Source organism: Bufo gargarizans, chromosome 3, assembly GCF_014858855.1.
Source record: "Bufo gargarizans isolate SCDJY-AF-19 chromosome 3, ASM1485885v1, whole genome shotgun sequence".
Lineage (NCBI taxonomy): Eukaryota > Metazoa > Chordata > Amphibia > Anura > Bufonidae > Bufo > Bufo gargarizans.
In genome coordinates this window covers 209,406,300-209,431,877 of record NC_058082.1, presented here as the reverse complement: position 1 = coordinate 209,431,877, position 25,578 = coordinate 209,406,300, and the positions used below count along the sequence as shown (strand labels likewise).

The 25,578-nt window shown below is 40.9% G+C and overlaps 1 protein-coding gene across 1 annotated transcript in view; it reads right to left on the bottom strand.

The window, feature by feature from the left end:
- EDAR (ectodysplasin A receptor) overlaps window positions 1-24,651 on the bottom strand; it is a 111,831-nt gene extending 87,180 nt beyond the window's left edge. Inside the window, exon 1 of the mRNA XM_044284807.1 lies at window positions 24,434-24,651. The gene's annotated coding sequence lies outside the window, so the exon portion shown is untranslated. The remainder of the gene's footprint in view (window positions 1-24,433) is intronic.
- Window positions 24,652-25,578: the final 927 nt, after the last annotated feature.

The window sequence follows — 25,578 nt, the reverse complement described above, 5'->3', positions numbered from 1 at the left end:
CATAACTGCCATAGTGGCAGACCGTGTGACTGCTATGGGACCCAGGGCCCAGTTGGGATGATCCCCTCTTCTACTGGGGGGTGAAAACTTGGTCAGGACTCTACCCTCTAAAGAAACATTTAACAAACGAGGCAGTGGAAAAATTCATTGAAAGGGGTTTAGGCGTAAACCCTTCTGTCCTGTGTGGGGGGCCTGGTTTGATCCTTGCTATGGGGCCCTTACTTTTCTATGTACGCCACTGCTCTTAGGTCTTACAAGTAAATACACTTTCATGGGCTTAAAAACACACCATTTAGTGGGGGGAAAAAAAAGAAAAAAAAGAAAACAAAACAAAATACAAACAAAGCCGACCTACTGTTAATAAGTATATTTGTGATGATTTTTTAACATATAATATATGACACCCTCAATGGAAATCATTAATGGAGTCATTTCAGATGCTCATGTCAGAAGGGGTTAACAAGGAATAAGATGAATTTATCACAAGTCATCATCTAGAAAGGAGAGGGCTGGATAAATGCAGCCTAGGACACAACACCTGCTGAATGTCATTGTGAAAGAAAATCAAAGTTGTGGAATGAAAATTCCACCGGGGAACTTGTAGAACAACTATGGACATGCTTCATTAGTGCAGCCTGGTCTTTACAATGGCATGCCTTATACAGTTGTTAAGGTTTCAGCATGCATAACATTTTATAAGACAGCTCAATATAATATTGTCTGTGTAATTTAGGCCATCAGAACACTCTGAAATAACAAGTGTGAGGGATGAGACATAATAACAAGGGGTAATGAGAATGCCCCAGGGCACAGCTGGAAACCTCAGTGTAAGGCCTCTTTCACACTACCGTATGGCTATTTCAGTGTTTTGTGGTCTGTTTTTCACAAATCCGTTGTTCCTTTTTTTGTTTCCGTTGTGTTTCCATTTCCCTTCTGTTGTTCCGTATGGCATATACAGTATACAGTAATTACATAGAAAAAATTGGGCTGGGCATAACATTTTTTAATAGATGGTTCAGAAAAAACGGAACGGATACAGAAGACATACGGATGCATTATCGTATGTGTTCCGTTTTTTTTGCGAACCTATTGACTTGAATGAAGCCACGGAACATGATTTGCGGGCAATAATAGGACATGTTCTATCTTTCAACGGAACGGAAAAACGGAAAAATGGAAACGGAATGCATACGGAGTACATTCCGTTTTTTTGGTGGAACCATTGAAATGAATAGTTCCATATACAGACCGTATACGGGACGCAAAAAACGGCCCGCAAAACGGAAACAAAAAACGGTAGTGTGAAAGAGGCCTAAGTCCACCTATGAACATCATTTTCAGTCTGCATTTTGATTCCACAAATGATGCGGAAAATACATTATTTTTCTTGCATTAAAATATTATCTGCATTTAAAACTCTACAAGCTTCAGAGCTGAAATCTCCTAGAATGTGTTGCTTATTCTGTAGAGAGCTTTTTCTGGTGATGAACATTTATGAAAACTTAATCTTTGGCAATTATACAGTCATTTGATGTTGGAATAACCCCCCCTCTGAATAATGGTGCATCCAGACATGTATTTGTTGCACAAATCACTGTGACTCAAAATCAGTTCCATTCATGTGAAAGGGGTTGTTTTGGCTGCAAGCATATGAATTACTGCAAGCTCCATTAAAATGAATGGGACAGTCTCAAAAAGGTCTGCAGCAAATATGTTGTTTGTGAATATATCCTTATGGGAACTCAGCTATGTATGTATGGGTGTGGGTCTCAACAGGTTTGCTGAATCTTTCCAATGGCAACCAGAAAAATAGTAAATGCAGCCTTGGACTATAATATAGTTTATAACTCATTATTAGTATAATATACTATAGGTACAGTGGTGTCCAAAGTTTAAGTAAGGCTCTGTTCACATCTACATTGTGGCTTCCATCCATAGTGGATGTCATGATACTCTGCTGAAACCATTGTATGACAGATCCAAACGTCGTCCGATGGACAACATTGAGCTTTAATATGGTACATCTGAGTTCTGGGGTTTTGATAGCAAGAATAGTTCTGCATGCTGCAACATTAAGCTCTCTTCCTGCTCCCTCTCTTTTCTAACTTTCACTCTGAATTAGTCTTGTGAGACCAAGGACAGACTGCCAACTCACTGAAGGATCAAATGCAGCTGCCCATAGAAGTCTATGGAGATGGGAGGGGGAGGAGTGAGCTGCAGTAAGAGACGCAGACACAGAGGCTGCAGCAGCTAATAGTGAGTATTACAGCTCACCCCAGGTCTGGGGTGTGACAAGGACTCAAGGGGCTCCATAGCAGAACTTGGAATGAGGGAGGGGGCCCATTCCCCCACAACCACCTTCAAGCAAAGTTCCCAACATGAGAAGCTTATGATTATGTTAGTTTCCCTAATGCATATGGATAATGCACAAAGTGATGTCACAGTACAGTAATAAGGCTCACACACATGGCAATGCAGAGAAATAAATCGGTGATATCACAACACAGAAATAATGCAAAAATAAATGCACTCTTCCATTGTCCATATACATCCTTAACTGCACAGAGTAGAGGTGGGCCCTCTTAGTTATTGGGCCTCATAGTAGCTGTAATGCCTACTACCCTGGTAGTTACACCAATGCCCAAAGTATTTTATTTACATCAATACTGTTTTTTACATCTCTATAATGTGCTATATGGTGGTGCTGCTTCTTGTGAGTGAGTAACTTAGTGAGAGAGAGTTAGAGAGCAGAATCTCCTGTTTTCTTGAAGTGCAGTGTATGGTAGACATTATATAGCTCATAAAAGATTTTTCTATACTAATAATTGCAAACCAATATTCTCAACAATGTACTTGGATCTCTGGGATGAGGCTTGCAGAATGTGGAGCCTATTTTAATACTTAAACAAGTAATTCAGGCCAGAACCCCATTAAGGGCCCATGCCCACGGCCATAGCCGTTTTTGTGGTCTGCAAATTGCGGATTCAGAAAACAGGGATACTGGCTGTGTGTGTTCTGCATTTTGCAAAACGGAACATCCGGCCCATAATAGAACAGTCCTGCAATGCGAATAAGAATAGGACATGTTCTATGTATATTTGTGCGGGAGCCACGTAACAGACACACGGATCTGGACAGCAAACTGTGTACAGTTCACATCTTTTGCAGCCCCATTGAAAGAAAAGTGGATTGGATGCGGAGAAAAAAAATACATTTGTGTGCATGAGCCCTAACCTTGTAAATTGTATCTATTCAAAACATTCACCAGTGACTTGTGGAGAAGCACTATCCGGTTTTCTATATTGTCAAAATAATTTATGGTAAGAAAAAGGAATATTATTTTCAAGACCAGTAAGAAACAGCATGAAAGTCAGAATATTACAGGGGTTAGTGTGCTCAACGTGATGCTACAGACGTCCGCATGCTACAGAGATGGCAGAACTTGCTTCTCAGTTTTACAATGCATTACAACTCCAGAATATTCAACTAACACAATGTAAATGGGAGGGGATGGGGGCTGTAAAGATAATTCTTATTATATTTAAAGATCTTCAATGTTTCCCCTGGTATGATCTTATTGTCATCGTTGTAGAAAACATGCACATGGAAACCAAGTTATATCAGCCAGTTCTCTTATCATGTAATATTTATCTATATATCAAATATATTATCTATTTATCTAATATTCTATCTATCTATCTCTCTCTCTCTCTCTCTTATACCTTATCTATCTATCTCATATGTTATCTATCTATCTATCTCTCTATCTATCTCATATATTATCTATCTACCTAGCATCTAATATATTATCTATCTATCTAATATCTTTTCTATCTATGTATCTATGTATCTATCTCTTATCTGTCTATCTATCTATCTGTCATGGAAGGGGAGATTATGCACAGCCCTGAGCTCAACCCACACCTCTGTCCCTGCCTACTTGCACGATCCGCCCTGGACGACGTTCCCTAAACTGAGTACGTGCTGGGCCTTAAAGCGAACAGTGAAACTGGATAAAATAATAAAACAAAGTGACGGGTAGGCACGGAGGGGTAAATACACAAACAATGCAAATGTAAGCAGCGGTCAAAATACAGGACGAAAGATACATATAAAAGAGTAAGCAAGGTCAAAACGAGGTCAGTACCAGGAGGTCACGTCAATTCAGAGGAAACAGCAGAAGCAGGGTCAAGGGAACAGAGCCGAGGTCAAGGTACAATGCAAACCAATACAGAGAACTTGGTAAAGGAAAAAACCTTATTCACAAGGAACCTGTGGCCACCAGGCTGCTTGTTTAAATAATCCTGGCTGGTGAGTCACATGACGTGGCCGGTGTCACGTGACTCACAGCAGCCCAACTCAGCCGAGCACCGATCATCATTATCGGTGCTCGGCTCTCCTGCAGCTCGCCTGCTGTCATGGAGATGAAGACGCAGGCTACGTCCCTGTCCCTCTCCTTGTGCAGGGTGCCGGCGGTGCTGCGAAGGAAGCGCGCGTTGCTGGCCCCTAGTTACACTAATCTACCTATAATATCTCATCTTTCTATATATTCCAAAACATTGCTGTGGTCAGTGCACTAGATAGAGTGGAAATAAGACACCCAGTGAGGGACAATTGGAAGGCTGCAAAATGTGCCACTAATATTCCGCTTCGTAGGCACCCAATAAGTAGTGGTCAGTCCTACTAAAGACCCTGTAGCCTACAATATCTTTGTTGCTTTAGAGGAAGGGTTGGTTGACTTGAAACTAACTCCTTAAATGTATTGCACCCCATTTGTAAGTGCAAATGTGCATGGATAGCAAATCGTAAGGAAATCTTGTAACCATTTTCTCTCCATGAACACCATGTATGTGAACTTTATTGCATTATACATCTTGCCAGTGTTTTAGATTGCCTTCTTTTCGACACCTGTCTCAGTGTCAGTTCACTTGTGTTCTGTACACTCACTTTACATGCGTACACCTGATATCACACTAGAATGGATTTCATCAGTATATAATCTGTCATATTATATGATCTGCCAAAAAATGAAATATTTTTGGCACGATTAAAAGTTGGCCTAGAACTAACATTCGATTTACATTTTTTGAATCAAATAAATCATACAATCAATTTTAATGATGTTCACAATGAAGTCATCTTTATAAGGCCTTTTTAGGGCAATGGATAAATCTACTTTGTTAATAACCAACTTTCCAGAAAGCAATAAAGCTATATTTTACAGTGATTGCAAAAGTTTCATAAAATGTGACTGCATCAGTGAAATCACAAAGTGTACAGATGCTTGGCAGTTCTCCAGACTATTGATAGTGCTATATATCGATGGTTTAGTAATCCAAGTGAGCCTTATAAGATGTCTGCCAAGGCAATCAATAGTTCCAATTGTTCAGGAGTTTTTCCACTAGCATTAACTTCCTCTGCTTTGATATTCTTAAGAATAGCCATTTAAAATAAAAGGAATATGTTTAATGAACAATATATAGAGGAGCTCACATACAAAGAATCTTTCTATATAAAGGTGAATTCCCTCCATCTTGGACTATTTCCCATACCCCAAAATCTTACTGGGATCTTGTAGAGGGAATACCGGTACATATATTTTATTCTCTGCTATGAGTCACTGGCTCATCTGAACCACAATCAGTTGCAGAGGCATCTCTCCTGAAATAACATGCTTGAGGGAAGAGTTAAAATTAGCTGTAAATATTTTTAAGCTAGAAACCAGGTACTAGGAATTAAAGTGAATATCTGCTCCTCTTCTGGATTTTGGATTCAATTTTTAGGTTTGTCTTCAAACCTGGTGAATCAAATATTCACCAAAATACTGCTATGTTAACTTTGCCTAAATCAGAAGTGAAGGTAGCAGCTAAAATTTGACAAACTGTCATTTTCTGTTGGTCCTATTGTCATTGAAGAGACACAGTGGGTGCACGAAGACTTATTTTGAAGGTAATGCTCCATGTATGTTTTTCTGTTCTGTTCAGGCTTTGACTGAGGTTCTTTGGGCCCACCAGAGGAAATAATTTTCTGAACTCAGCCCCCATATCATCAATAAAGTCTATTAGAGTTTGACTCAAATAAATAGACCCAGGTGGCAATTTATTATCTCCAAGCGTTCTTTTTCTCCTGGACCTGGTTCACTATGGTATCAGAGCCAGGTCCTATGAGAGGATCCTCAGGTGGGCCAGTCCAACGTTGGTTTTGTTACAGTAAGTGCCGTCATATGTCACCTTTGAATTAGCTTCTGTCATTCTGTCAAAATGTTCCATCAATAACTAAGTAACCAACAGTTTCTCAGATACTACTTAAAGGAGACCTAAACCTTCACACAGATCATGGAAGGTGCAGCAGCGCTTCTCATTTCTATACTTCCACTTCTATCAGCTCTGATTTGAAGAATGCAGAGTATGGATCCAATCTACTTTCTATGAATCCATACTCCGCAATCTCCAAAAGCAGCGCAGAGTCGATGCAAGCAGAAGGTGCAGATCGCTCTGAGATGTGCCACTGCACCTCCCAATTGTGGGTCAAGATTTAGGTACCCTTTAAAACGTGACAATCAATATGCCTGAACTCCATGAAGTCTCACTGTTGCGGTTACAAGAAAATAGCAAAATGTACGTAAAAAAGCCACAACTATGAAACTAACTACTAGTGTTAGTTTCACTCATTTATCTATCAATAGCAAATTGCACAGGGCTATATAAATATTATCATCACTCCCCATTGGGGCTCACAATGTAAATTATCCTATTACTATGTTTTGGAGTGGGAGAGGAAACCCATACAAACATGGGGAGAACATCCAAACTCCATCAAGATGTTGCCCTAGGTTGTTGCCCTAGGTGCTGCCCACATTATTAGTAAGTGCAAAAAAAACTACTGGCCAATTTTAAGATTTTAGGTGTAAATCTTCTTAACCATATTGCTATAAGCCTGTTTATACAGTAACGGTTCAGTGAACTCTCTGCAGTCATCTCCCAATCCACATGTATAAAAAGATCAACAATATATAAAGTTTGTTGTAAAAATTGATTGCAAAAAAATTATGATTCATTGATATGGAACCTTAGACTACTGTTATATACGTGGAAAAAATAGGTAAAAAGAGCTGAGCCCTATTTTTTACGTTTATTTTTATAACTTGTGTTTCAGGAGATGTCAGGATTTGTGCACCTTGTGAGGTGAGCTGATACCGAATATATGATACTGCAATACTGTGTTACCAGTTCACATGAATATTACTACACAACAGTTTTTAGTACATATAATAGTTGTAATAGAGTAAGCATCTCTTCTATTTCTGTAACTTTTCAGCTGTATGCTGTTGCTAATCTGAGGTGTAAGGAAATAGTAATATGGGAATGGCTATATTACTTTTGGAAGGACATGCAGCTGATAATGTAGTGTAGACAGTTCATTATCAGTCCTGGTGAGTAATTGTGTTTAATTAGTGGAATTCCCCAGAGAACAGAAATTCTCATCTACTACTGTTTAGGTCCCAATTCACACCCATACTTTGGTGTGAATTCAAACAGTTTAGCTGCTAAACTTTGTTGGTGAGCTTCAATTATCTACTGTTCCCCCTAATTCAGGCTTTCTTTGTAAGTGTTAGACCTCATGCACACGACAGTATATTTTTGCGGTCCGCAAGAAGGGGTTCCGTTGTTCCGTGATCCGTGTCCGTTTTTGTTTCCTTGTGTCTTCCTTTATTTTTTAGGATCTCCAAACATGAAGGAAAGTAAAAAAAAAATCTAAGTTTAGTTTCCCATGCAAATGATAGGAAAAAAACGGATGCGGACGCGGATGACAATCTTGTGTGCATCCGTGTTTTTTCACGGACCCATTGACTTGAATCGGTCCACGAAACGTTGTCCGTGAAAAAAATAGGACAGGTCCTATTTTTTTCACGGACTGGAAACACGGATCACGGACGCGGATGACAAACTGTGCATTAGCCAAGTTTTCCACGGACCCATTGAAAGTCAATGGGTCCGCAGAAAATCACAGAAAACGGAACAACGGACACGGGACACAACAACGGTTGTGTCCATGAGGCCTTATATTGTGATTGAGGTTAGAACAAATCCTGGGCTTTCCTATATATATATTTAAAATAACGTAACAATTTCTGTGGTCCCTGGCATTATAAGGAACTGAGCGTAACAGAGGTGGCACTGGGTCTTCTTGGAAGGGCATGAGTGTTGAATTTGAGGTACTGGCACTGTGAGCCATATATTAAAGGAGTTGGCCAGGATTTTAATATTTATGACCTACCCTCGGGATAGGCTATTAATATTAAAACCGAGTGGGTCCACCACCCTGCAGCCCTGCTAATCAGCTGTTTGGTTGTAGCTCCGGCATCTATTGTGTAGTGGACGGAGCTGGTAACTGCAGCAGTACTCCCACTGAAGTGAATGGTAGCAACACTTCAGTTTCCAGCTCCATTCACTGCACAGTGAATGGCGCTGCATAGTTTTGGTGCTGATTTCCAGTGCCAGAGCTACATGATAACAGTTGATCACTAGGAGTGCAGGGTGTCAGACTGTCCTGATCAGATATTGATGGGCTATTTTGAGGATAGGCCATCAATAGTAAAATCCTGGACAACCCCTTTAATGTTTGTCTAAAAAGGTTTTCCATCACAAAACTAATTGTAGGCAGGGAGTCAGTAGGAACAATTACGAATGTCTTTCTTAAACAAGCACGATCACACTCCACCTCAACAAGTAACATTTAATGTTTTCTTAGACCATCATGATCTTGGGATGCGGAACGTACGGGCCCCTATACTTCCATACCTATGCTACCTTGAAAATCCAAAAACATAACCAGGCTAGCAGTTATTCTGATATGGCTTTGTAAATTTTTCATAGGGCTTATATTATTCCATTTATACAAAGTAAAATATATCCGGAAGAATATTTCTGTTGTGCAAAATGTGGGGAGTCTTTAACTAAAGGACCAGACTAGGGCAAGGTTAATAATAAACTTTATTTACAGATGCCTAAGTAGGCAAATAAACCTATCTTGGCCCAAGTCAATGTGGGGAGTCAAACTCAAATATTTTTCATCACTTCTAAGAATAATCTAAGGTACAATAACCTTTGTTAATTGCACATTTACTTAGAGACACAAAATTGTAGCTGAAATCCCACTAGAACATACTTCAGGGTATTTACTAGAGGTTATTCATTGTAGAATACCTATATCTGACTTGAATAATCCTTAAATACCAGTTGGACTAGTAGCTTCCAGTGCATGGGACCAGGAAGGGGGGGGGGGGGGGTATTTGTTTGGGATATGTTGTTACTTTGTATTGTTAAAGGGAACCTGTCAGCACCAAAATGGACCATAAACCGCCAGCAGTACCTTACAGCTGTTAACATCAGTTTTCTAATGTTGTTCTTGTGTAAGATGTCCGAGGCACATGATCGCTGTCAAAACAACTTTTATTCCCCCACAGGTCATATGCCAATAAGGTTCTTGAAGTCAAGGGGGCAGCGGCTGTCACATCCCCTTCCTGCCCCTTTGCATTTGATTGATAGCCTTTTGAATTCTTTCAGGTGCAATAACATCCTGAGATTTTGCGCATGTGCCGTATGATCTTGCTTCCGGCGCCTGCCCAAAAAATTCTTACATCAGACTTCTGCTGAATCCGGCAGAGGACCCGAGGGACCCTGGGGTATATCGATCAATATCCTTGATTGATGTAGATAGAAAGTTTTTTATCTAAGATTATGGCTAACAGATTGGCATTGTTGCTTCCAGGGATAATTGACCCTTCACAGTTGAGTTTTGTAAATGGCAGGGCAGCAGTAATAAACATACGCAGCAGTAATAAACATACGATTCAATCCCCACCGAGATGAGTTTTCTGTGTTACTGGCTTTAGATGCAGAGAAAGCCTTTGATAATGTTAAGGGGGGCTGGGTGGGGATGTATTGGACAAGATAGGAATAACGTTTTAGAACATTATTGGCAGTATTATATGGCAAGCCTTCAGTCTGTAGTCACACATTGGGATTCCTGTCACAGCTTTTTACACCAGCCAAGGGCACCAGGCAGGGATGCCTTGAATCACAATTATTGTTCAATGTTGCTTTGGAGCCACTGGCACGATACCTGGAGGATTCCTTACTCTATAAGGGAATAAAAATCAGGGATTAGGAAATGAAAATAACATTATTTGTCCATTATGTGGGGCTATTTACGAACGCCAGGTTAATCTGACCAAGGTTTTCAAGGCCATAAAACAATTTGGAACCTTTTCAGGTTATTGGAATAATGTGTCGAAAAGTGAAGTACTGGAGATAGGCAGTACAAACCGTTTTCCTTCTTCAGGGGATTGGGGGAGACACTTTTTCCCAAGCCATCCCTGACCTACTTAGGTATTAAAATTGGGAGGTCATCAGATTGCTTGTATACCTGGAGCTATTTCCCTATTTTTGCACAACTTTTGAAGGACTTGACCAGATGGAGGCGTCTCCCCTTATCTTTTTTGAGCAGATGTAATTTAGTCAAAATGATTACCTTCCCTAAGCTCTTATACCCTTTGCAGACCCGATCGTTACTACTTAAGCATAAAGACACACGGACGTGGAACACGTTAGTAACTAATTTCATATTGGCAGGTGGAAAACCCAAAATAGCTTTAGAAAAACAAAAGCGCTGCAGGCCAGAAGGAGGGATAAATGCAACAAATATCCGAGGTTATAATATAGTCTGCCCATTTCGCAATGGTATTGATTGGCTAAATTCCTCCTCCCACTATTCGACTCTTTCAGTAAAACAGGAGTTAGAGTAACCATGGGACCTTTGCACCTTGTTGCATACTTGATAATCCCAACTGAGATGGGGTGTAAAATACTCCACTGTGTTGAAGGATAAAGGTGAAGAAAAGTGTGATTGGAGAGAGTTGGAGAGAAATAAATTTTAATTAATTTAATTCACAGGGCGGTTTATGTTTTAATTTCCCTCCATTGCCAACCAACCCAGATAGACTATGGCATGGGATTTGGCAATGCCCAAAGTTTGATAGATACTAGACATGGTCATATAATATATATCTTCCTTTTGGAATGTTACTCTACATAAAGATCCATTTCTTTTGCTTTTTCACTCACAAAAGATAGAAAATTTACAGAATCCTGGAATTAGGGCCTGTCCCCTTAATGTTTCATGCAATACTTTTGACCGCCCTGTGGCTTCTGTTTCTCCATTGGCTGGACCCTCAGATACATCTGTTAAGGAACTGGTTGACCACTTATATAAGCTGATGAACCTGGGGAGAATTGGGGTTGAGAGGCACAAGTAATCCGATTCTCTGAAATTCTTTGATAGGTGGAAACCATTTATAGTTTCACATTTGTCAAGTGATGAGATTGATTGATTAATGAGTTTGTTTCAGTTTACATCATGGTATGTGACAAAGAACTTGAAGTGAATCCTCGGACAGTTGGCATTTAGTAGGGGATGGGTGGAGAGGTCGGCGGGGACTATACCTGGGCCCCTCAGGTCTTACGTCTAAGGGCTCATGCACACGACTGTATGTATTTTGTGGTCTGCAAAAAACGGATCCACAAAAAATACGGATGACGTCCGTGTGCATTCCGTATGTTGCGGAACGGAACAGCTGGCCCCTAATAGAGCAGTACTATCCTTGTCCGACATGTCCTATTTTTTTGTGGAACGGAAATACGGACATACGGAAACGTAAGGCACATTGAGTATTATTTGCAGACCCATTGAAATGAATAGTTCCTCATATGGTCTGTAAAAAAATGGAGCGGACATGGAAAGAAAATATGTTCGCGTGCATGAGCCCTAAGTCTTAGTTTGATTTCACTGAAAAATTTGGGAATGGTATATTTGCGTCACTTAAGGATATTGCAAGTTACTTCAAGAGCTTGTCAGTTGTTTGTGTTTCTGGCCACTGGATGATAAATGATAATGTCATATTTTATGATGTTATATTACTTTGGTTTTATAAGTTATACAAAAAAACTAATAAAATGTAAAAAAAAAAAAAAAGAACCAATACTCACCAAACCAATCACCCATTACTGCAGTTCTGCCACAGCCCAGAACCCTGCTGCAATCTTCTTACTGCAGTCATCCGCCTCTGTCAGTGATTTCCTGGGTGTCAAGACGGGAGCAGGAGGCCACGGGTGGGGATACAGGCAGCATCGGAGTGGCACCCGTAAGAAATCAGTATTACCCATGAGATGAGTATCAGTTATTTTATGTTTTTGAGCTACTCAGAGCCCTCTCCCAACAATTTCTTTTTTGCGCTGGAGAACCCATTTAATCCTGGCCCACTATTATGTTTGCTGAACACCTTGCCTCATTACTGTTCCTTCCTGCTGCACCTTGGCTTCCAAGATGTTGGTCTTAATTTCTTCCTGCTCGATTAATGATGTTTTACTGTACATTGTAGGACAGCATGTGCCTACATGCTAGCTTATTTATAGGAAATGCATTCAAGTGTATCATCCCATGGAGAGACTTAGACTGGAATTTAAGCGAATAATTGTATGCAGTTCATAAAGGACATGGTTAAGCTTCAATCAAGGGATCACTTTTTTACGGTGATGGATAAAACATATAATAATGCAAGGAAGCTTGACAAAGGAGGTCCCTGCAGCCTTTGTCTTTGTTCTTTTTCAAGAATAAACCTGCCAGAATTTTCACAGTCATTGAATCAGTAGCTGTGAAGTTGAATTGTGTACATTCTATTGAGGCAAATGTTTAAAAAGGAAACCTATAAGGGTATGACAATATAACACTACTGTTTATGTAGATATTGTTTTGACATTAAAATACAATAAATGTGAATGTATTGAGTGTTTAAACAGAATTTTATATGTTAAAGTTTACATAACCATTTCACTATTGAGTAAAAAAAAAAAATCTCATATTATATCAGTTTTGTTTATTTAACCAATGGTAAAACATGCATACGAACTTAGTAATATAATGTCTCCATTTCAATGTTCATCCGTCTTCCCTCAAACTTGACCATCTGGGAATACCACATTGTGCTAGGAAAATACCTGCGGATTGTTAATGCAGCTGAGAAACATCCATGAAGGGTTAAATTGGTGGGTACTACATGTGCCTAATAGAGTCCCTGGTCCCAGTCACAGTAGTACCGATGATGGAACATGCATTTTGGAAGTCAGAGACTACCGGGCAGTGATTTAGATGACATTCTGTAAGCTATGGGAACCTGGTTTAATTATGAGCGGATTATTACTGATTATTTAATAAAGGAATTAAAGGGTTTATACCCTATTAACAGAATAGGGGATAACCATTACATCGGCGAGAGTCCTACTTTTGTGACCACCACTGATCACAAGAATGAGAACACTGTAACCCGAAATGAATGGAATGGCAGAGTGAGCGTACAAGTGCCATAGCACTCAGTACTCTACACTCCACAGCACTCGGCTGTTTCTGGCAGTCCCATAGAAAATAAATGAAGCTGCACAGAGTACGCTTAGCCTGCCACTCCATTTATTTCAGAGTACGGGGGCCCCAGTTCTTGTGATCGGTGGGGGTCCCTGCTATAGCCCTGATATCTGCTATTTTTTGTTTCCATTTTGCTTTTGTGACTTTAAATGGGTTTTCTAGGATATGACATGATGACTGTCCTTAGGCTAAGGCCTCATGCACACGACAGTTGTTTTTTGGGTCCGCAAAATGCGGCATCCGTTTTTTTGGGAGGATCTGTTTTTTTCCACAGATCCGGACAACGGACGCGGAACACAAACGGATGAACTTTTGCTGAAGGGAAACGCGGACAATGGACGCGGAACACAAACGGATGAACTATCAGCATTTTTTTGCTGACCCATTGAAATGAATGGGTCCCCATCCTATCCGCAAAAAAAAAAAAACGGAATGGAGGCCGAGAAAAACAACTTTTGTGTGCATGAGGCCTTACCCTAAGGACAGTCATCATGTCAAATCCTAGAAAACCCTTTTAAAGTCACAAAACCAAAATGGAAACTGAAAATAGCAGATAGGTTTGACTTTAAGGTGACCCAAAAATCCCTCTGCCACTCAGAAGGACACCAGTATTATCTATAACACATGCATTGAAGTCCTTGTAGATTGTTAAAGTATTGTTAAAACAATGAGTACTAGTCCTATATGTTGCTACCACACAGCCGCTGGTTCCTTATCAGAGTTCAGGAGTCATCTATGGATTACTAAAAACCATGCGCAGACCTTGACGGATCCGGTATTTTAATGCATTTGTCAAGATCCGGATCCGGAAACAAATGGTATCCGATTCCACACGGATTTCCGGATCCGGCAGGCAGTTCCGGCAACAGAACTGCCTGCCGGATTCCTCTAACGCAAGTATGAAAGTACCCTAAGTCTCCATTAATCCTTCAGTAATGGTAGCTGTATCATTTCCGAAATCACTTTTCTTATTCATAATACAGATTCCGAATTCGTTTTCCAGAACTAAGACCATTAACATTTTGCTGGGCACACTGATGTAACTTCCATGCTCTTAGTGTGTCCAAAGGAAATTTAATCGCTAGTGGCTTTGCTTGGAAATGCAGCTTAATGCAGCTTTGCTCCTATTCAAGTCTATGGGACTGAGCTGCTATACCGAGAACAACCACTATAAAGTGCATTGAGCTGTGTTTGGTAAACAATGAAGGGCATGCATTGCTCTCTGGAGTTCAACAGCTCCTTGGGTTAACTGATCGTAGGGGTGCTGGGGGTTGAAACCCCCACCAATCTGATACTAACTGTGTGACAAAACCAACCTCGCCCGTGGGTGGTGGAGAAGCCTGGCTACCAGCCTCTTGCCCCAGGATTATGGCCCATACTAACTTTGAAGGAGAAGACAGACCGTGACTTCCATGTAATTTGGGAACCCCTGCTTGGATCTGGGTGATTTTTGGATATGTTGTTCACCCAGATCAGAGCTATCCATGGATGTATACATTATGGGGATATGTAGGGTTTTGAGGTGTTTTCTGTGTTTTGGGAAAAATGTGTGGTTTCTGTCTGTGAGTGATTAAGTTAGCCCATTATGTTGGTAATTGTATTTTGTTGATTGCGTCAAAGACAATTCCAGTGTGTTAGTTAATTGCCTCACAGACAATGCCATTGTGTTTGTTGAATAGGGTTAGTTTTGTGTTTAAACTGTACAGGATTGGCTGCTATGTCATGTCCTCAGTATATGACATATATATGACATTGTCATGTCCTCAGTATATGACAGTATATGACATTGACTTATGTATATAAGTCAATGCTGTGTGTTCAATAAAGAGGTTCCTGTTTTTACCCTTCATCATGTTGAGGCTGGTGTTTGGGTAACTGATCGACACTGGGGATTGCTATACGCTGAAGATTTGCTATACTCCCCGGGCTATACTATTAGCTCTTGTAAGAGCTGTTCCTGCTCTCTGGATTTAGGAGAGGTTCACCCACTGGAGCCTAGAGCCTTGTCGTAGGTCCGGGGGGGGGGGGGGGGGTAGGAGACGGTGAGACCTCAACCAAGCTTCGGCAGTTCGTGGGGTCTGCGGCGCTTACGGTGTCAAGTGGAGTGCTTGGAGTCCTCGGGAAGCACTAGGAGCATCTATTGACGGAGGTACCTGGTCGGGGTGCTAGGCACAAACTGCCTATCCCAAAAATTGACAATCAATCTTATAGTCCTTTACAGGGGTTTTCCGGGACTTATATATTAATGACCTATTGAATGGGACTGGGCTGCAGGCAGGCCATGTGACCGATAAATATGACGTCACTGGACTAGCACAGCAGTGGTCTCTTCATACAAGCTTATCAGTGCAGACCCCCCACTGATCAGATATTGATGACCCATCCTGAGAATAGGTCATCAATATATAAGTACCTGAGTTGTGTCACTTCAGCAAATGGCATTAATCATGTAGACAAGGCACTTACTAATGTATTGTGATTGCCTCCTTTGCTGTCTGGATTCATTTTTCCATTACATTATACACTGCTTGTTTCCATGGTTACAACCACCCCGTAATCCAGCAGTGGTGGTTGTGCTTGCACACTATAGGAAAAAGCATCTGTCTCTCTGGTGGCTAGGACCATGGGAGTATGCATAGGCGAGCATGCACAGCAGAACCTATACGGCCACCTCGTAGCTGCTCTGCAGCAGTGGCCAAAACCCCTGAATACAAGCTGTGTATACTGCAATGGGAAAATGAATCAAGCCAGCAAAGGAGACAATATGGACCATCGCAATACATTAGTAAGTGTAACATTGTCTACATAATAAATGTGATTTGATAAAGTGAGACAACCCCTTGAAGACTGAACATTATGGAAATCCTGCTAAGATACTACCGTTTATGGACACCAAACGGTTTGTTTCATAAAGTTTGTGAGTATACAGAACATTTAAAAAAGTTCAGCATCTCTCAATTTTACAGCATCTTTACTACTACAACCCCAGGAAACCCAGAGCAACTCTGGAGAAGTGCATCACATTACTGTTACCTATCAATGCAATAAAAAATCTTTCATGAACTATTCCATCTCCTGTTTCAAAGACATGCATCACATGGCTAATCTTTTGTTCCTGCTCAGATTTTACATTGACCTATGAAACATAGGTTTGTCTGTTTTTAACCTAATCGGATATTTAGTTGGGGGAGAACTGCCATGGTCTGGAAACCATCAAAAACTCAAAAAGCAATAATAATGGTTTAGAAATATACATCTTTATGTGGTCACAGTTTTGTCTCAATATTCTTACTAAAACCAGGAGTGGGCCACGCTAGAATAAAGCAGCAACGTTTCCTGAAGCTTAGATAAGCTGAAGGTACATTGTAACTTATTTCAAATGAGGTTTGATTTTTAATTATCTCGGACAACTCTTTTAAGACTGCCATTAATTCCTATTGATGGTCTGTCTGGGAATTGTTTTTGTCAGCTACTAGTTTTATTCCTTGCTAAATGAGCAGAAGTATATATACAAACGCAGCTTCATTTTTGCAATATTTCATAGTAATTAAACAAACTTCTCTAAACTGCTACAATAATATTTTATTATGTTGTACTAACTGTATTTTGGTACTTTCTTTGAATATTTGACATAATATTTCTGTACAGTTAAGTTTTTTTTATAGCCTTTGGAAGGCAGAATTTCCTGATTGAAGACTATAATTTTGAGCAAATGCTTCTTCCTAAATATAGGCAAGAACCTGTCTAATGAATGAGTAACATAATAAATGATGCCATATAGTTCCTTAAATGCCAGGTGGTATTTGTTTCATTGTCTGTGGCATTCTTCCAGGGTGAAGCACTTTAAGCTGTAAAGCACAGTGCGGTAAGAATAATATACTAATAAAATATTATTGTAGCAGTTTAGACAATTATATTTAATTATTATACCGAATATTGTAAAAATGAAGCTACTATGGTGTATATACTCTTGTCACCATACAACTGTTAGGCTACATGCACACGAAATCATATAACTGCTTTAAGACCAATGGTAGTCTATAGGGTTATTCACAAGGCAGTTTTTTGAAAAACGGACGTCCAAAAATAGAGCATGTTCTATCTTGTCACTGACAGACTGCCCCCATATAATTGAATGCGTCCATTTTTGTCATGAGCCAGTAAGGTGCCCAGATGGGCGTCACTCTTGCAGGAAGGAGCCCAGGCAAGCCTCCTTACCCAATGTGTCCACCCACCCCTCCTACATCACATTCAAGCCATAACTCTGCCCCCCTTTTCCCTGCTCCCAGCATGAGGGCGGGCTTGGGCACTAGCAGGAGGCGTGCCTGGCCTCCTTTCTGCAAGAGTGACGCCGCTCTGGGCACCTTACCGGCTCACTTGCATACTAAATAAACTGGATTTTCAGAAGATATAAAACATCTATTGCTAAAACAAAGGCACATCTAGAAATGAGGTACTAGGTGCTATTAGGCCATGTATTTACTTTAATAGCGATTATCCTGGTGACAGATTTCCTTTAAAGGAGATATTACAAGATATTACGTTATGTAGCTGACTGACATTAGCGATGTGCTAATGTCAGCAGTACATAACAGTATGCTTTATAACTCCCCACCTGCTGCCGTTCTAATAAAATAAATACTTTTATGCTAATGAGCCTCTAGGTGCTAGTATGGCGCTGCTGCAGAACCTAGAGGCTCCGTCTTCTCACATTTTGGCACGCGCATGTACAGTTGATTGACGTCCGAGTTCTCCTCAGTGTCCCATTAATCCCGCGCCTGCGCCATCCCGTTTAGTATTCGGCGCTGGCGCAGTGAGTGAAGGACGCGCTCCTGCTACTGGCTTCCTTCCTTCGGCGCAGGCGCAGTGAGAAAGTCGGCAGCAGGAGCGCCTGCACTCAAATACAAAACACAGCTTTGGTTGCTAATTTCCAGCTGAAGAGTATTTCCTACCATAAATGATGTAATATAGGTGGGCAAAGAGCCTGCAGTCCAGGAAAGAGATTGGTACTGGCACTCGTGTGGTATTTAACAATCAGAGCCTATAGATAGATAATTCCTTTAAAGCCTAGTTCATCTTTGCTATAATAAGATAACAGCTAAATTTGTGCTGCTTGGCATTACACCCCAAAACCCTAGTTATGTACATTGTTATGCCTCTGTCCCCACAGTTATTAATAATGTTCTGTATACCACCATCAGGGGTGGATTGGCCATAGACCTTACTGGGAATATTCCCGGTGGACCGATGCCCAGGTGGCTGCCTGGGCCCTCAAGTGGGGATGTATTTTGGGGATGTATTTTGTGCTGCTGCCTGTGTTTTGTGATGGACTGTGGTATTTGCTTCTCTTGGGGTGGTATATTATGCCACAATATGGTATTGCTGGCCCTGCCTTCCATCAGTTTGGACCCAACTACAAAATGAGGCCACTTTTAGTATTTTTTTTCATGGCTACTTTAAGTTCCCAGTCCACCCCTGGTGACCATAGTCTCTGTACATGATATCTTTGAGCATCGGACAAGTGTCTCATAACAAGGCATCGCAGTAGATGAGAATGGAAACTCCCCAGAATGATTCCATCAATGCATATTAATCTTTGGGTGCATATGGCCTCATAGACATAACAGGAAATCCTTATCACATGTCTAGCCTGAAAATGTTTAAAGGGGTTCTGCACTTTGTTTAAACTGATGATTTATCCTCTGGATAGATCATCAGCTTCTGATTAGCGAGGTCCGACACCCTGGACCCTCCAGCAGCGCTGCTTCCTTCTCACTGTTAACCGCAGGCCCAGTGACGTCACTACTAGTATCAACTTGCCTGGGCGGGGCTAAGCTCTGTTCACTTGAATGGAGCTTAGCCCCGCACAGGCCAGTAATACTAGTCGTGACGTCACTGGGCCTACGGTAAACAGTGAGAAGGCCGCGGTGCTGCTGGAGTGCCGCTGCCTTCTCAAACAGCTGATCGGCGGGGGTCCCGGGTGTCAGACCTCGCTGATCAGAATCTGATGATCTATTCAGACAATAGATCATCAGTTTAAACAAAGTGCAGAACCCCTTTAAAATAAAATCTGATTGATACAAGATAGAATTAGTTCTATGACAAAAAAAGTATGTGAATTAGTTAATTTTGGCTTAGACGTTTAACTGCCAAGCTAATTTACAACCACTTAATAAAAATACATTCTGTTGTTTCAAAAATTACATTATGTTCATTTCTCACATTTTATAAAATGTTGTTTTGTAGCTGCTTTTATAGCATCTTATGCCCACTCAAACAAGGCCTCTTTGTGCCAGCTGTCACTGCTTATTTACATTATGCCGCCTTCCTTCTGTATCTGACATTATCATCTGTTGTTTTCTCAGCAAGCGAATGAAGTCTTCTGCCATTTTTCGCTTTCTGAAGTTTGTGCATTTTATGCATTTTCGTGCATTTTAGATCCTAAACACAAGCATAACATGAAGATAAAACTTGTATTTCTCTTTTTTTAAGGGGAAAAACAAATTCAGCGACTGCACCAAAACTGTATGGCATTTATCTACAAGGCTTATGGTGGATTTTCCGATGGACAGTCATTGGCGAAACAACAGTGGCACTACACTTAAAAAATGGCAAAAGGGAATTTTTGTGTTTTTAAATTAGGTGGACACTTGTGCCAGGGAACTTTTAGTCTAGGATGTTCTTATTCTACAGATCAAATGGGTTGTATGCATTAAGGAGCCACTTTAAATATTTTTGGACATAGGAATGTAGTAGAGGAAAGTTCCCAACTTGGAAATCCCCTGTATTACCTAGGGCTACAAAGGGCAGCTATAACTGGAGGACCAAACTCACCCCTACCTTACAGATAGCCCATGGTTATTTCAACTGAGTACTTTGGCGATAACACCTGGTATTGTCATATAATGATTGCCTCCGGGGCAAAATCTCTGTGAAAAGTGGTGTCATCTGGAGAACCATACTATGGGACATAGAGTGCCACTGGCTCCATAGCCACCAATGCATAGGTTACGTGCCTCCATAATATGGCATCTGAACAGTTCACAGCTTTTTCATCTCTCACAGATTCCATATAAATCAAGGGGAAAGAAAATTGGGAAATTTATCAAACTAGTGTAAATTAGAACTGGCTTAGTTGCCCATAGCAACCAATCGGATTCCACCTTTCATTTTCCAAAGGAGCTGTGAAAAATGAAAGGTGAAATACCGTATTTTTCACCCTATAAGATGCATTTTTTTCTCCCCAAAAGTGGGGGCAAAATGGCAATGCGTCTTATGGGGCGAATGCTGCAATTAACACTGATACACCGCTGCAGCGATGCTGTACGGCCGGCAAGCAGGTGTATCAGCGAGGAGGGAGGAGGGGCTGGGGGCCGGATCTGGTTTTGTAATGGCAACAGGGGCCCGGTGCAGTCACTGTATTCTATTACACTGGGCCCCGCTCACTGTAGTAATCATATCTAACCTGTAGGCAATGTTAAACTATAGAAATCATGTGCAATCCAGCCTGTAGTACCTACTACAATCTTCCATAGAAGGCAGGAGGCCGGACAGGCAGGAGCGTTACTCGCTACATCACGTGCCTGCTCCTCCCACGTTATAAATGAAGCAGGCGGCGCAGACACGTGATGTATTGAGTTAGGCTGCCGCCACCTGACAGTGACTGCACCGGGCCCCCGCTGCCATTACAAAACTAGATGCCGACCCTCACCCACTGTATTGGGGGTCATTCACTACACAGGGACACTGTTATGGGGGGGATCTGTGGATGACACATAGCATAAGATGCTATATATGTGTTATCCACAGATCCCCCCATAGCAGTGTCATGCCATCCACAGATGCCCCCATAACAGTGCCATCCACAGATCCCCATAACAGTGTCATCCACAGATCCCCATAACAGTGTCATCCACAGATCCCCCATAACAGTGTCAGCCACAGACCTCCATAACAGTGCGTCATCCACAGATCCCCCATAATAGTGTCATCCACAGACCACCATTAGTTCAAAACCCACCAAAAGCACACCTTTTGGTTTAAAATATTTGTTTTCTTATTTTTCTCCTAAAAAACCTAGGTGCATCTTATGGTGCGTCTTATATGGCGAAAAATATGGTATATAAATCTAATTTAACCTCTATTTTTGAAAAATTATTTGAACTCACAGCTTCTGCATCACAGCCCAGAACTTTAACCACTACACTATATAGCTGCATATCCATTCACTTAAAAAATATAAATAAACTACTAGTAAGTATTCCTATATAGTAGAAGTCTCATATTTATTTATTTTTTGTGTGACCAGCTATATAGTGTAGTGGTTAAAGTTCTGGGCTGTGAGTTCAAATCCTGTCACAACACTGTGACTAAGGCCTCCTGCACACGAACTTGTGTGCCCTGTGGCTGTGCTGCGGTCCACAATGCACAAACACTGACCGTGGGGCTGCAGTGAATCGTGGACCTATTCACTTTAATGGGTCCGCGATCCGGCCGTTCTGCAAAAAGATAGTACACGTTCTATCTTTTTGCGGAACGGAAGTACGGGACGAAACCTCACGGAAGCACTCTGTAGTGCTTCCGTAGGGTTCCGTTCCGTGCTTCCGTTCTGCACCACCCCGCATCTCCAGATTTGCGGACCCATTGAAGTGAATAAGTCCGCATCCGTGATGCGGAATGCACACGGAACGGTGCCCGTGTATTGCGGATCCGCAAATACGGTCCGCAATACGGCAACGGGACACCTACGGTCGTGTGCAGGAGGCCTTATACAAACTGAATGTAACAATATAAATGGGCTTAGTACAGTGAAAGCAATAGCAAGCATCCTTTGTACAGATATGGAGAGCCGGGCCGACATTATATTGTGAAGAAATGTTGTTGATGATGATGACTAATGGAGGGGCAGAGGGGTAGGAATATTAAGTTTGAGGGTTTTTTTATTTGGGGGGGGGGGGGGAGTGGGTAAAAATAAGTTTTAATATCTGTATATTGTAATGTATTTTCAGGTTTAGGTACTAAAACAAATAATATGGTGTCCACCTGCTGACACAAAATTGGGGTGAAAATAACACTTTTATAAACATGCCCATACTAACGTATTCGCAATTGACCAGCTATCTGTGCCCATATTACTGCTGGCCTGGTCAATTTGCCATTGACTCTAATAACTGTATAGCCAAGTTAATTCTGTGGTACAGCAATAACACATGAAAGGGAGTAATACAATCGAGTTAGACCTCACATCTCCACACTGCATAAACTCATATCATGTGTCAGTGCTTTCCTTTGATGTCACTTTGCCAAACCTGTTTTAGATATAGTATTACAAATTTATGAACTTTTATGAGATTTTATGTGAAACAAGGCTTTTGCATGGCGATTGCAGCTTTCTTCTCTGACTTATCCTAGCCACACTGTTGTGGAAGGAGGCAAGTGATGCGACCTGCCAAAAAGTATGACGTCATTATGGACTTTCTCCTCTGGCTGTCTTGCCGTTTATCTCGCCTTTAGCACAAGGCTCTGGTAGCCTTGATAAGAATGTGTGTCTGACTCAAAGAGGAAAAGCTAAAAAACAAAACTGGCTACATGACTCTACACAAAGACAACACAAGGTGTTAAAGTGTCCCTTACAACAAGATGGACTTAGGCTTCACTAAATGTATATGTTGTCTGCCAAAAATGCCTGATAATGGCTTCCTAGGGTATTGTATATGCCACTCTCACAGGCCGCATCTACCGGCCCAGTGCGGTTTATTTACATCTAACACATCGAGGAATATGCACTTATTTGTTCATTTCAATCAACTTTATTTATAACACCCTTCTTCAGTCTCCAATGCACATATAAGAGGCATGTGCGTATGTTTACAAAGTTACCTCACATCTGCACTCGCCTGTTCGACTTGCTTACTTTATGTTATATATATCGGTATACATATGTCAGCATCAAGATTTACCCTTCAGTCCTCTTTTTGTTTTTTTGAGAGCGTACAGCGTACACGGCAACAGATATAAGATGAGACGTGTGCTATCTATTTAGTTAAGCTGTATTTGTATATGAAAGAGGATTACACGAGGGCTTTATCTGTATGCACAGAATATATAAGCTGTCTATAAACACAGTAGTTCCAAAATCATTGAAGCAACTGCTTGAGGGCTTGTATTTGCATGCTGTAATTCCCCACATTCATTCAACCTCGGCCAAAGTACTGATCAGCACTTCCTTACCTGGATAGGAAACTAAACTGTGAAGTGGATCTGGCTTCTTTCTCAAGAAAACAACAATTCGACTGAGAGTAAACAAAAGTTTCTAAACTTATAAAGTATTAAAAACTAATACAAAAATTGGTAAAATGATAATCCTACTAATTGGTAAGAAATCCACAGGTGATGCTCTACTGACTGGCAGACCATATAGCTTAGGGGCTGTTCACATCACGATTTTTGCCCTACGTTTAAGATATTCATCAGAGATGAAAAAAAGCATATAAAAGTACACTAGGCATTTCCATCCTGCAGATTCATGCAAAAAATAAAAAAGTTTTTTCTAATGGAATCTTATGGTGATGGACGTTACTGTATGGCATCGTCAGAGGCATCCTTTTAAAGTATATATCATATGTATATGTTAAGCATGAACACAGCCTCATTTATACTGATACTGTAACCTGTCCTCTTTCTTTACCTTGGCTAATAATGAACTGTGCAATTTCCAAATATAACAATCCGATAAGAAATTGGACAATAATTTCCACCAAAACGGATACATAAATCTACAAAATATTCACATGTGGGATTCCAGGTGCTGAGACCTCCAATGCAAACATGAAGGGTCTTCTGTGTCCCACCAGTAAAATTGGCGTATTATTCTGATGCCAAATATAATGTTTAGGTGACCCTTTGCCATGCATTACTTAGTCCCATAGCAGGTACACAGTGCAGGCTATTGACATACCTGTTGTGTTCTTCAGTGTAGCTCATAAAATGTCTTGAGCATCCAGAGTTTTCCTAGAGGATGCCTCTTGCCAGCAGCCAAGCTTACTCCAAGTCCTCGTGACACCCTTGACATCTGAGGGGCAGTGACAGTCCAGCTTTAGAGCTCTGTGAAATGTTTCGGCAACCTAGTAAGTGCTGTCTCCCTCTCTCTGCAGAGCACATGCTTTAGAGAAAGTAGAGGAGAGACTCTAGTTAGCTCAGTGAGCGCAGGGTGCTCCCCCTCCCTTTTAATGTATATATGTTGACTCTCTGTCACAACCTAGAGGCATACCTAATGCTTCGTCTTCCAGTTTACTTTCAGAAAAAAAAAAAGAAAAGAAATACCGGTTTGCTTCGAGGGATGTACTGTATCATTAATAGCTGTCTGTATAATTGTAGCCTAGAGAGTTAAGAAGCTTTTGGCACAATCTGAAGGGGGTTTCCACAAGTGATCATGCGGCTTTACTTTTAAGTATGCCCACTTTCTAAAGACATTAACATATGACATTCATAAGAAGAGCACCTTGAGGACGCATTCATCTGCGCCGCCATCAGCTATGAACACTAGTTTTGTCATGAATAAAAACTGTTTTGTGCAGAAATGACTGGACACAGGTGGGTGTCTTACGCAGTATGCGGGAAACGTGCTTTGGATTGTATGAGGTTTCGGATACTAAATTTCTTCCCTTTAAATGAGCAGTCAATCTCATGGCAAAAGACTGCAAAACCTGTAAGTAGTCAGGTATGATGTGAGACCAAACAACGCTGATTGAGTCTATATGATAGAACGGATTGACCAGGACTACATAGGGGCTAGAAATCAAAATTATACCATCAAAAGTCACCTGATAGATGTAAGATATTTTGGACAATAATATTTTGTTCCTGTTGCTTATATAGCACAAATATAGTCCACAGCGCTGTACAGAAATTGTCACCACAAACAGAAGAGGCATGCCATGCATCATCCATGGTTCATCATTTTGGTTTAGGTGCTAATTTTAAAGAGGACCTTTCACCACTCCTGACATGCTCATTTTAATTGCTACATGCGTTCCCCATGTAATAACAGTTCTGAAGCATTTAGTCTTATGTCTTTATGTTGCTCCAGTCCTTTATTATTTC